The sequence below is a fragment of the Artemia sp. Qi Xiang Cuo genome, chromosome 11 (assembly GCF_049724085.1).
Source record: "Artemia sp. Qi Xiang Cuo chromosome 11, ASM4972408v1, whole genome shotgun sequence".
NCBI classification, from domain to species: Eukaryota; Metazoa; Arthropoda; class Branchiopoda; order Anostraca; family Artemiidae; genus Artemia; species Artemia sp. Qi Xiang Cuo.
This window is the reverse complement of record NC_142804.1, coordinates 5892051-5905642: the sequence shown is the minus strand read 5'-3', so window position 1 is coordinate 5905642 and position 13592 is coordinate 5892051. Positions and strand designations below refer to the sequence as shown.

The window sequence follows — 13592 nt, the reverse complement described above, 5'->3', positions numbered from 1 at the left end:
GTGAAAGACAGTTCCTTATAAAATGATCTTTAAATATTAGTGTTTTAATTAGTCTTAAGTTTCTTAGTTTTGGCTCAAATAACCTGACGCGTAATATTTCCCTAAACTTTTAGAATTGTGAAAAAATTTGCGCTTTACGATGCAGCAAAATCAAACAGTTCGTGGTAACGAAATGTAAGTAAGGAGCGACCCGGCTCAATAGTAATCGAAACTCTAAAAAAGGAATTTTGATACCAATAGATACATAGAAAGAATCAGATTTTTATGCTGATTTCAAATACATAAGTTTCATCAAGTTTGGTCTTATCCATTAAAAGTTAAGCACCTGAGAAAATTTGCCTTATTTTCGAAAAAAGGAAAAAACATCCCCAAACGTTATAGAACCTTAATGAAAATCACACCATCAGCGTATCAGAGAACCCTACTGTAGAGGTTTCAAGCTCCTATCTACAAAAATGCGGAATTTTCTATTTTCTGCCAGAAGAAAGATTACGGATGCGTGTTTTTTTTTCCAGGGGTGATCGTATCAACCCAGTGGTCCTAGAATATATAGGGAGGGCTCATTCAAACGGAAACCAAAAGTTCTAATGCCCTTTTTAAGTGACCGAAAAAATGGAGGGCAACTAGGCCTCCTCCCACGCTCATTTTTTTGCCCAAAGTCACCCGATCAAAATTTTCAGATATCAATTTTGTTCAGCATGGTCGAAAAATATAATAACTATGTCTTTGAGGATGGCTTAATTCTCCACAGTCCCCGAGGGAAGGGCTGCAATTTATGAACTTTGCCCAATGTTTACATATAGTATTGGTTATTGGGAAGTATACAGACGTTTTCAGGGGGATTTTTTTATGGTATTGAGGGGATTGGGGGTTACGTGGGAGGATCTTTCCTTGGAGGAAATTTTCATTGGGGGAGGAACATTACTATGTAGGGGTCGCCGGATTTCCTAGCGTTATTAAAAAAAACGATCAGAAAAAAAAAAGTTTTCAACTGAAAAACATTTCAACTGAAAACTTTTCAACATCAAAACTTAAAACGAACAGAAACTATTACGTATATGATTGGGTTCGCCCCCTAGTGAATACCTCGCTCTTTACGCTAAAGTTTTTTTTTAATACTTTCATAAGAGATATTTTTTCTAATTAAACCCTTTGTGATTCAGGGGTCATTCTTAAAGAATTGGAAAAAAATTGAACGAACCTTTGCGTAAAGAGCGGGGTATTGCTAGGGGGACGAATCTCCCTAATATACATAATAAAAATATATGAATATAGAAGTTCGTTACGTAAGTTAATTCATAAGTTACGCATATTTATTACTAATAAAAACGTTCGTGAATAAAATCAAAGAACTTTCGAGAAAGGCATTTAGCCAAAACAAGTGAAATTAATATACTAATTTTGTTTTAATTATTCATGTACGGTGAGCCAAAATCAAAACCTGTATTAATTTAAAAACGTTCAGAAATTAAATAAAAAAAGTTTTTTTAAACTGAAAATAGACATTAAAACTTAAAACGAACAGAAATTATTCCGTATATGAAAGGGGCTCTCCCCTCCTCAACGTCTCGCTCTTTACGCTAAAGTTTGACTCTTTCCCACAACTCTATTTAGAAAAATAAAATACTTTAGCGTAAAGAGCGAGGCGTTGAGGTGAGGACAACCCCTATCATATACGGAATAATTTCTGTTCGTTTTAAGTTTTACTGTCGCTCCTTCCTTTCAGTTAAAAAAACTTTTTTTTTTTATCCAATACGGGTAGGAGCAGGGAAGTCCTTAAGTACCCTGCAGAAACAAAACCACTAATTTATGTAAGGATATATATAATAATTTAGATAATTATATAATTTATATAAGGACGCTATTAAAGGGAATCAGAAATTTTTTAGTACCTTAAAAAAGTTTCTTATTGTTCTAATTAAAAGACCCTTGTGTTTCGGGGGTCGTTTTTAACGAATTGGGACAGAATTTAAGCTTTAGCCTAAAGAGCGAGGTGCTGAGAAGGGGGCGACCCCCATCATACACGTAAATATTTCTGTTCGTTTTAAGTTTTAATGTTGCTCTTTACTTTCAAAGGCATATATATTGAATCTTTCAACTATGCTGAACAAAATAGCTCTTTCAAAATTTTTATCTAACGATTTTTGGAAAAAAGGGGCGTGGGAGGGGACCTAGTAGTCCTCCAATCTTTTTGCTCACTTAAAAAGGGCACTAGAACTTTTAATTCTTTGAATAAGCCCTTTCCCTATGTTCTAGGACCACTGGGTCGATACGATCACCCCTGAAAAAAAAAAATAAACACGCATTCGAGATTTTTCTTCTAGCAAAAAATGCAAAATTCCACATTTGTCCAGATAGGGGCTTGAAACCTCTACATTAGGGTTCTCTAAAGTACGCTGAATCTGATGGTGTGATCTTCATTAAGATTCTTTGACTTTTAGGGGATATTTAAGCCTTTTTGGAAAATCAGGCAAATTTTATCAGGCTGGTAGCCTTTGATGGGTAACACTAAACTTGATAAAACTTACATGTTCATTAAGATTTTATGACTTTTGAGGGGTGTTTACCCCTCTTTTCGAAAACAGAGCAAATTTTTCCAGGCTCATAACTTTTGATAAGTAAGACTAAACTTGACGAAGCTTAAATATTTAAAATCAGCATAAAAATCCAATTCTTTTGATGTATCTATTAGTATCAAAATTCCGGTTTTTAGACTTTCGGTTACTATTGAGACGAGTCACTCTTACTATACAGTTCGTTACCACGAACTGTTTGATAGAACAGTACCTCAGTAAGTTGCCACTAGCAAAAAAAATGACAAACAAAAAAAAAGTGACACATCAGTGCTACCCATGCAATTAAGTGATTTTTCTTTGTTGATCAAGATGGGATCTCTAGTTTTTCTGTACGGGGTTTTCGACAATGGAGCTTCCAATTACACCCAGACGCACATGTGTTCTTACATTACACTCAGGCGTACATGTTTCGATTTACAATTGTGTTTATTTAAGCAAGGGTTTTTTACATTAATTAGTTTTGTAACTTTAAAGCTATAAGTTGGAATGACGATTTTATCATGGAATGACAAATGATAAAGTAAGTGGAGTTTACACTGGAAAGCAGTCACTCACCCAATGTAATATTGAAAATATGATAATACTCAGTACATGCTACAATTAATAGATAAATATATTATAAAAGCTAAATCTGGGACAATCAGACGAATGGAACACAAAAAAGGGATCATGATATTTGGAAAGCGCATAAAATACGCAATCTAATGGAACTACTTTTATTTGTTTGGCATGTTTCCTTCAGAAATTGCCACCCACTGAATATCTACCGTAGATAGGGTTGAAACTGGAATTGAACGATACAACTTTTTTTTTTTTTTGTACAGTCTTACTTCAAAGCACAGTTTATAGAATTGTCCAGTAAGTTTATCGCAGATCCTTTCTGGTCTTCATTCTCGGTGCGAACAAAAAGCTCCTCCCACTTATTTCTGCATTAGTGGGTTAGTCTGTTTCCGTCAATCAATGAGAAATGGTTACAAAGAGCATTATTCGTAATAGCGGGTTTCCACTTATTTCCGATTATTTCTATTATAACTGTAAGTTTCGCGTCCAAGAGGGTTACAAATTGCATTATTCGTAATAGTGGGTTTTCACTTATTTCCGATTATTTATATTGTAACTATAAGTTTTGCTTCCAAGAGAAATCTGACTTGTCTACCCGTGAAAACATCTAATGTCGCTTATGTTTATATCTGCAAAAACGTTCTCTGGAGCACTCGCACCTCGGTCCGGGTTTTTATAATGGGTGAGATAGGGCATGATCATACTGCTAATTCTATAAACTGTGCTTCAAAGCTTGCTCCATGGCATCATATCACTGGGAAATATTGAAAACAGTTAGATAAATATCACCAAACTAACATATATGAAAATTTAAGGAAACAGGAAAATCTAATTGATAGAGATTTGATGCATATTATAAACCAAGAATTTCATTTTTATAGTGTATTCTTACAGATGTATATACAGGCTAGGGCTGAATCACTCCTGTTTAAGAGGAGGGACGCAGTTGTCATGGTGGTGACCATTATAGTTGCAGAAACTGTTGACAGGGGAATTTCATGACAATATAATTTTTTATATCAGCCTAGTTTTTATTTCAAAGGAGGGCATATAGTCCAGCAAAACTACGAAGAGAAAGCCAGACATTGGTATTTCAGCAACAGAAATGATTAAAGCACCAAAATGCGCAGAAAAAAATATGGTTAGAAACATATCCAAAGTTAGCCATGCAGAAATACCAAGGGCGGATCCAGGATTTTTTTTTTCGGGGGGGTGTTTTACTAATTTTTGACTTTTTCGGGGGGGTTACTAATTTTTGACTCAGTTTTCGACTAATTTTACTGATTTTTACCTAGGTTTTACTAATTTTCGACTTATTTTCGACTCGGTCAAAAATTTCGGGGGGGGGGGGCCAAAACCGGGAAACCCCCCCCCCCTGGATACGGCCTTGAGGAATACCTATTTTTAGGGGAAAAGAGGGGGAAAATTCAAGTTTAAATTTCTGCAGTGTTTTCTGGATTGGAAGTTTGTTTCCTTTTAATCCAAATCCGGGGAGACCGAAAATGACATCAGAATTGGAAAATTCCATGACTGAGTACGGCAACTCCACCCAAGCAAAGTTAGAGGGGATGAAGAATCAGGATCTTAGTTTGTGCAGCATATGGTGGATTGAAAGGTCGTTTCCTGTTTATTTAAATCCGGTGAGATTGAAAATGATATCAGAATTGTAAAGTTCCATCACTTAGTATCCCATTTCTACCCTAGGTAAGGTCAGCAGGGGTAAAAATATCATTTGAGGTATTATAATAATATAAAACATAATTGAAAAATATATTAATTGAAAGGTCGTTCTCTATTAATTCTAAGTTTGGGTAGAAATAACGCATACAAAATTTGTTTATATCCATTTTTGTGACGTTTTTACGAGTCAAACAAGCATTTCGGGGGAGGGGGATTCACACCCCCCTCAACCCCCCCCCCCTTGGGTACGGCCTTGTTTACCACATTATTATAACACCACAAAATGGTTTTTCGCCCATTCTGACCTTACTTAGGGTGGAAATGGGGTACTAGGTGTTGGAATTTTCCAATTCTTACGTCATTTCCGGTCTCCCAGACTTGAATTAACTGAAAATGAACTTTCAATCCCTAAAATATTGAAAAAATTTTAATTCAAAATCCCCTTTTTCCCTGAGGGTATTCCTGCATGGCCGGTTTGGATATTCGGTACTTTATTGGTTATACAATAAACACTCGAGAATTTCGATCACGAAAGATGCGAACATGACACAAAAAACTGGTCAAGCAACTTCTTTACACCAGAGAATTAGCTTTGGCTGGTTTGGAAAATAAATTGTAGCTATATTTTATTTAAGTATTTAGTTGGTATTTTGGTTAGGTTAGGTTTTTTTCGGTTAAGTATTTAATATATGCTTTGCTTTACCCCCACCCCCACTAATGTGCAAATATACAACCCAAATTTGTTTCTAAAATATTATATTTTCATAATAATTTTGTTTTATTGTCATTAGCATTAACCAAACTTCACTTTTTGAGTGTTTATAATTTAAATGGTAAGTACCGGATTTTTTATTAACCGAATTTATCTGAGCACTTGGGTAGCAAACATATTTCTGTGGCTCAAATGCCGGGTCAAAACCGTATTTCTACTGGACTAATAGACAATAGTGAAACAGTTAGCAAAGTCCCGACCAGGCACAAAACAAGCCAGGTCCCGAATTCAGTTCAAAAATGAGCTAAGTCCTTACTCCGCAAAATCAAACTGACGGTTCAATAAATTGAAAATACATACCACGATGAGTCAGCTTTAAACTTCCGAAAAATATAGATCGATTCACTAATCTAATTATTTGAATTGAATTAATTGAGCGAAAATCTTATCAATTCTATTTTCCTGAAGTTTGTATACTTATCAATTAAAACTGGTTTGACTACCTTGCACAAAAGATCTCTAGGTTGTTATAGAAACGTGCAGTTAGGTTAGATACTTTAATTATGATTATACAGATTAGATACCTGGCAAAAAAAAAATCGTTATCAGCATCAGTCGCTTAGCGACAAGAGATTGGGAGTGTAAGCACTCTACAAAGACCGGGATTTTTTTTCTGAACGGCTTGAAACTTGCTTACGCAAGCTCCTCCTGTGCCAAAGAGACCCTAATTCACAAAAATCAGGCTGGGGTACAAATATGCTAAAATGATTCATAAGAGCTGGCTAAAACTTCTTTCTTTAGTCGGCCTGAAATTTATATTTGTACTTCCTTGGATACGGGGGACCCCAATAAGAAAACAAAAATCTTGGTTCGACTGAAAACGGGTTTAAGAAAAGGAAAGAAAACTTGTTCTGTTAGGAAAGATTGAAACTTACAACCAAAAGTCTCTGGGTCAAGACACTCCTAATTCAACAAAATTGTTGGGGTGCGGTTCTCCCCTTGTGGAGCTCAAAATTAGCAAATAACTGTTGTGTTTGGAGCAGTACCCCCTCCATTGGTCCAACGACATGCCCTCCCTTTTCCCTTAAAATTCCACTGTCATACCCCTCCCTTTTTCCGATGACATGCCCTCTCTTTTCCCATAGAATTCCCGTGACATGCCCTCTGACGTCACGCAGCCATAGGGAAAATAACATAGGATTTTAAACGCAGCCCTCTGACGTCATGTGACACACCCTTTTACTTGTTAGTAGGCAAAATCATGTCTAGACACGTTCCCAGGTGGTTGAAACCCTCTACGATGTTTTTCCAGACACATCTCCCAGCTAGCAAAGCTTCCCCACGTTGTTACTAGACAAAATTCCCCTGCCTTGTTTCTAGGCAAAATCACGTCAAGACACACCCCCAGGTGGCTGAAACTCCCCTGCATTGTTACTAAGCAAAATTCCCAGGTGGTTGAACTCCCCTGTGCTGTTTCTAGGCAAAACATACCTCGCCAATATATGCTATATATAGAGCGGGTAAAGACATTTCCCTATCAGTCTTTTTCAAAAAGTTGACAAGTACACAAGCATCTTAAACAATGGATAATACCTATGAAAAAGTAAGTCCCTTTTCTCACTCTACCCCCTTCCCAAAAATAAAATCTTTATACTCTGCTTTGTTTCAAAATATACTTTTTTTCTACTGTGTAACCCATCCCCCCATTCACTAGCATTTAATTCTTTCGAAAAAAGAAATTATTCTTTTCCCTAATAACTTTCGTTTTTCTGCAATCTCCCACTTATGCCTTTAAAACCTTAGCATTCAACAAAATCTATCGTGTGCGCATCGTCTATATTAACAAAAACATATGTTAATGCATCTCGAAAGGGGAGGTTCTCAAACAAATCCTTTCGCACGCGCATTATCTAAATCACAGTTTATATAATTATCCAGTAAGCTTATCGCAGATCATTTCTGGTCTTCGTTCTCAATGCGAACAAAAAGCTCCTCCCACTTCTTCGCCCAGTTATGCATTAGTGTGTTAGCGTCTATCAATGAGAAATGGTTACTAAGCGCATTATTCCTAATAGCGGGTTTCCACTTGTTTCCGATTATTTCGCGTCTGACTTGTCTACCCGTGAAAAGATCTGATGCCGCCTATGTTTCTACGTTCTCTGAAGCACTCGCACCCCGGTCCGGGTTTTTATAATGGGTGAGATAGGGAATGATCATACTGGATAATTATATAAACTGTGATCTAAATTAACAAAACATGGCCGTGAATGTAAACCCTCTCAAAGGGTAAGATAAGATAATATTTATTTCCCAAAGGCTATCACAAGCTCTAATCGTGACCAATTTACTTCACATTTCAACGAGATATAACAAAGAAAAATAATGAAAAAAATTATGCAGCAAGAAAGGAAACGCCGATCAAGCATAAAACTGGTTGATAAGATATTGGTAATTGTCTATGCTAGAAACAGAAAAATAGAAGAAGAAGGGGTGGGGGATATCTCAGTAAGTAATTGGCTATTGTTCTCTGAGTTTGTATTCCGTATATACTCCCCTACTTACAGGCCAAGGAGCCTTTGGGGGGACTAGCACAGTGTATTATTGTATGTGTATTTATAATGAATAAAATCATGTCTTATCTTATCAAGTACAAGCAAGAAGTAAGCTGGTAATACTCCCCCTCTCTATTAAATTAGGGTGGCACGTTGAATTAGGGTGGCACATTGAATTAGGGTGGCACAAGTGTCAACTGTTTTATGTAAACAGGTGTCAGGTGTTTCAATAAACCTATGCGAAAGCAGGGGTGAGTTAAGAACTGGGGAAAGGTGATGTCATAAGAACCAACAGTTATATTTAGTTATGATCATTATTTAATGGCACTCTTCTACCAAGAACGCCCCCTTGCCTCACGCCTCTTTTGCTTTTGGTCGATCTGAGGTGCTACCTTTCCGTTTGGCAGGAACTGTTGAATTTTTGCACCAAAATTTCAAAGTTTTCCCTATACTTTTACTTATGCCACTGAGCAGTAGAGAACCCGAAACACTAAATGAGCTCATTTTCTCATATCCTAATAATGGAAAATTCAAATTTTGATTTTAAAAGGGCTTTTGAGGAGCCGATAGTCCTTCTCATATTTAGTGTAACTCTAGATATGGTATTAAAAACGAACAGAAATTAAATTAAAAAAAAAAAAAAAAAAAAAAAAAAAAAAAAAAAAAAAAAACAGCAACTGCTTTTTCAGAAGAGGGGTAAGGTCAACATTAAAACTGGTAAAATTCTAGTTTAGCTACTTTTTGCTGTCTTGGAAAGGGGTTAAGTTAGGAAAATGAAACTTTCAGGGATGGGTCTACAGGCTAAAGTATGTCCGGGAAGGTATTTTGAAGTACCTACCTCCACTCCTTCTCCCTCTAGATGGCCCTGACCTTTGATGACTTTTACAAATCTTTGTGTTATAAAATTGAAACCTTTAAAAATAGATATTCTGCTTAAATGAAGTACAGCAAAATTGTTTTCAGCTTCACAACTTTGCTCAATCCTAATTTATGAGATTATAAAGATCTGCAAACACATTTCCTAAATTTAGGAAAAACCCATTGATATGGCTTAAAATTCTACTCAAGTAACAGGAATTGCATTTTCAGAGCTAAAGCCGGAGAAAATGAAACTGATAACTGAAAATTAAGGTAAACTATTGTTTTGTCAAAATTTCAATAGGTAATAGACCTTTCGATTAGGCAAATTTCTAAGACTTAGAAATAACAAGAGGTTTAACATGGAAGCTTGGCAATGCCTTCCCAGAGTAGGTTTTTAGCCCTGAACCCATTCTGAAAGTTTGATTTTTTTTTTTACCATTTTTTGGTCCCTCTTTCGGGTGGGGGGAAAGGTAACCCAGTCTAAATTCTATAGCTGCAATAGAGTCCAGATGGAACAAAAAAAAAATTTAGATGTAAGTTTAAAGCAATTCAGAAAAATTTTTTTTAGCTCCCTTTTTTTGGAGAAGGGGCAAAAAATCACTGAACAAACGAATATTGTTAAGATCTTTTCTCATATATTGCGATGTTAAAAAGATCTAGATCCAGGCTGTGGAATTTTGGTGACGCATTGCACGAAATAATTATCATCCTTACGCATTGCAAACACGAGCTATTTCCAAGATGAGGAATTTTGCTGACGTGGTGTAAAAACACCATAACTCCTGACTGATACAACACAAATGCACACCGAAGTGGTGCGAAAACGAGCAAAGGCCTGGACTGGTGCAAAAACAAGCCTAGGCTAAGCTGCAAATTTTTGGCAACTCGGTGTGTAGACTAAGTAAGCTAAATATCATTCGTGCCCATGCCCCCTTCCATGGGCGCCCATATGGAGGGGCAGGGGGGGGGTTCTTGCCCCCCCCCTGGCTGAATGATGCTGCCTTATTTTTATATTTTTGTTCTGAGATTTCTATTATATAGTATTAAAAGTAGCAATTAGACGAAGTTTGCCCCCCCCCTGGAATTCAGCTTATGGGCGCCCATGCCCCCTTCCGATGGAAATCTATAAAAGAGTAGCACTATTCGATTCCTAGTCAACACTTTTTCTTAATATAAAGGTCACTACTCCAACAACTGTGCCCCCAATAAGATACAATAAAATGGACCTAAATATACAGTTGGATTATCTTGTGCTTTACAGACAAGAATTTACAAAAATTCAACATCTTTATTTATCTTGACTCACAAATACACTCTTGCGGAGGCTGCGACCTGTAAACTAAATGAGCCTCGTTTATAGTGTTAAATTTGATGCCAACATTCGGAAACAAATAGTTACTGTACAACGTCTTCTTTTTACAAACATGGTATAAATATGATACCACCCGTATCGTCCCTGGCAATATACGTGACAAACTGACAATCTTAGTTTATTTGCTAGTGGTAGGACCAAAAAAGAGGTTTTTCCATAGGATTCTCGTGATGTGTATGCTACATCGGAATCGCGCGTGCGCGAAGGCGAAGTATGAACCTTGTGTGGTTGTTTTTTTTTTTTTTTTTTTTAAGGAGAGGGAGTATAGCTTTTGTCGATAGTGTATTATATCCTCTCTGCTGTGCGAATACTTGAAAAGGAGCGTTTGCATAAAACCCATAGAGTCCCTTCACATCACAAAAGAAGAAAGAGGCAATTCGCATGGAATCAGTATTTTTGTTATTACAATGAACGGTGATAATCCTAATCCCGGATACAGAGAAAAACTGTTTAATTTTGCAACAAATGTATTGCATTTTTACTAGTTCGGCTGCATTTCTTTGCTGAAAGCTTTGCTGAATTTTTGACTTAAAGAAAGAGTGGTTGAGGTCGAAGGAAATTGTGCTGAATCTGGTACATTTGTACCACCTATCGCAACACCATTTGTTACAGAACACTATTTCTTAGTATAATGGTCACTAATACAACAACTGTCTCCTCTCGCCCCCAATTGGGTCAGATGCGCACCCCCCCCCCCCTAAATAGCATGTATTGTTTTTCATTGATTAAATCATGTGTTCGTTAATGGGCACTCTATTATTGTTAACGTGTTTTACAGCATCACTTCACTGGAAATATTAAGAACAATTAGATAAGTATATTATCGAAAATTCCGGTACTCCTATGTTAAACGGACTCTTTATATACTGCAATGGGAACCAGTCACAAAAACCCGTTTTTGACGGGATAATTCAAGACACCGCTATAGTATAGCGTAGTTTTCATTGCGTCTACAATATCTAAACTGTTGTTTTTTGGGGGTTTAGGGGGGGAGGTACCTAGGTTTGGTTAGGTTCGGTTACGCAATAATATATGCTATGCTTTACCCCCCCCCACCCCCAAAAGTGCAAATATAAATCCCAAATTTTTTTCTAAACTATTATATATTCATCCTATTTTATTTTATTTCATTAGCATTAACCAAACTAGCAATATATAAAAGAGTCCGTTTAACATAGGAGTACCAAAATTCCTTTAAAAACGGAGATGAAAATAGAAGGAAACATGAAAATGAAAGAAAATTTGTGCATATTATAAAGTCAGGATTTCGTTATTGAAATGTTTTCTTGTTGTTCTCTATGTAACCTAGGCCTGTTACTGGCCTCACTAGGAGGGAGGGGGCACAGTTGTCACGATACAGTAATTATTTAGTGGTTGGCCACTTCATAAGGTAATCTTCTAAACCAATAAAAGTAGTACCATTATATTTCTTATTGTATGCTATTTCCAAATATCATCGTCGCATTTCTCAGAGGTGACCACCCAATATATATTTATGGGATGATAAGGGGTTCCAGTACTACTACGATTTTTTTTTACTTCTAAAGAGGACATAGACAAAATTGATGCCGTGACCAGGCCTAAAACAAAAGAGGCCCCGATTCAGTCAAAAATGAGCTAAGTTCTTACTTGGTAAAATCAAGTGGACGGTTCGGTACTTGTTAAGGTACTTGCCTATTATATAAAACACACTCGAGAAGTGAAGTTTGGTGAATTCTAATGAAATATTTGTCTTCTGTAGTTTCCATAATTTTGTTAATAAAGTATTATATTTTCATCATATTTTGAGTGTTTTTGGGATATTTAACAAGTACCGACGGTTCAATAAATTAACAAGAGACGTACCACAGTGAGTCTGCTTCAGACTTCTGATGTTCTGAAACAACAAAAGTTCTGAAGGATTCTATTTTCCTGTTGTTTCAAACACTTGACAATTATAACTAGTTTTACCACCTTGCACAAAAGATGTGTAGGTCGTACGTGCAGATAACAATGTTAGGTTAGATTCTTTGATTATATGCAGAGGCCTGTAAAAGTACATCCTTGTCATCCATAGTCATTCGCTTAGCCGTAAGGGATTGGCAGTCCAAGCTCTTCAAAAACACATTTCTTGCATAGTTATAAATAAGGAGGTTGATATCATAGGCATTACAATAGCTCTGCCTGAGCAAGGACCAAAGTTAGCTTTATGTATTATTTATTTACTTATGTTTTGTTTTTCTTTACACTAAAGCACTTCGTATGGAAGGAGTTGTCAAAGAAACTTCGGAAGGGGTTCATTTGATTGGACACTGAAAATTCTAGTGCCTTCTTAAATAGTCAAAAGCTATTGAAGGGCGAATATCCCCCTCCCCTGCCTCTTTTCCCCTAATTATATCAGATCAAATTTTAAGAAGGCCATTCTGTTCAGTATAGTTAACAGTTCACTAACTATACCTTTGGGGATGACAACCCCCAGCCTTTGGCCAAAGGCTGTAAGTTGTAGAATTTGCCCATTGCTTACACATTGTATTTGTTATCGGGAAAGAGGGCATGTTTTACCCTTGGTGTCCAAAAAGCCAAAGGGCATTCGGGTGAATCTTTAAGGGAGTGTTGAATTAAATCAAAACATACTATGTTCTTTTAGACTGTCGAAAGGGCGAAACCCAGGAATGGCTTACGGTTTTAAGTTGGAACTTTCGGGGAGTGATGAGCGGATTGGTCAATTGACCACGGAGTAATATGTACGCGCTACTACTACTATTACTAATACTGCAACTACTACTACCACTACAACTACTATCAAGGCTAAGAATATAAAGCTAAAATTACAGGGAATGTTGTGGTAGAAGTTGAACTAAGTCAAAACCCACCTTTAACAGTATGTACCTACTAGTAGTTTGGATATTTATACTATCTTTTACTATAGGAGGACCCACAGGAACGGTCATTTTAATTGATGAAGGTAAAGGTAAGTGCCGTAGACTGACATACTCTCTATTTACATTCATAACATGAAATGTTTGGTGAAAGCCTAAATTCTTCGAAGTTCTTAGGAATTCATTTTGAATCCGTGGGGGTATCAACTTTCAGAAATTACATACATCAGGTTGCATGTACCACCGGGGTGGATCCAGGATTTTTTTTAGGGGGGGGGCACAAAAAAGGTTGATCTGATAAGAAAATTTAGGGGGGGGGGCGTGAAATAGGTTGATCCGATAAACTTGCGTTAGGAGCAATTTTAATTAACGCAAACTTAAGTTAATGAAGTAAATTACACTACTTTAGACTACGCTAGG

General features: G+C 36.6%; 1 protein-coding gene across 6 annotated transcripts in view; it reads right to left on the bottom strand.

Annotated features, from left to right (window-relative positions):
• LOC148946570 (lactosylceramide 4-alpha-galactosyltransferase-like) overlaps nucleotides 1-12234 on the bottom strand; it is a 105162-nt gene extending 92928 nt beyond the window's left edge. Inside the window, exon 1 of one of the 6 annotated variants that reach the window (XM_089097452.1) lies at nucleotides 12160-12234. The gene's annotated coding sequence lies outside the window, so the exon portion shown is untranslated. Of the gene's footprint in view, nucleotides 1-5889; nucleotides 5997-6032; nucleotides 6055-12159 lie in introns of those variants that run through there. The other 5 variants (XM_089097454.1, XM_089097458.1, XM_089097455.1 and 2 more) reach the window with 5 other exon arrangements.
• Between the last annotated feature and the right edge of the window lie 1358 nt (nucleotides 12235-13592).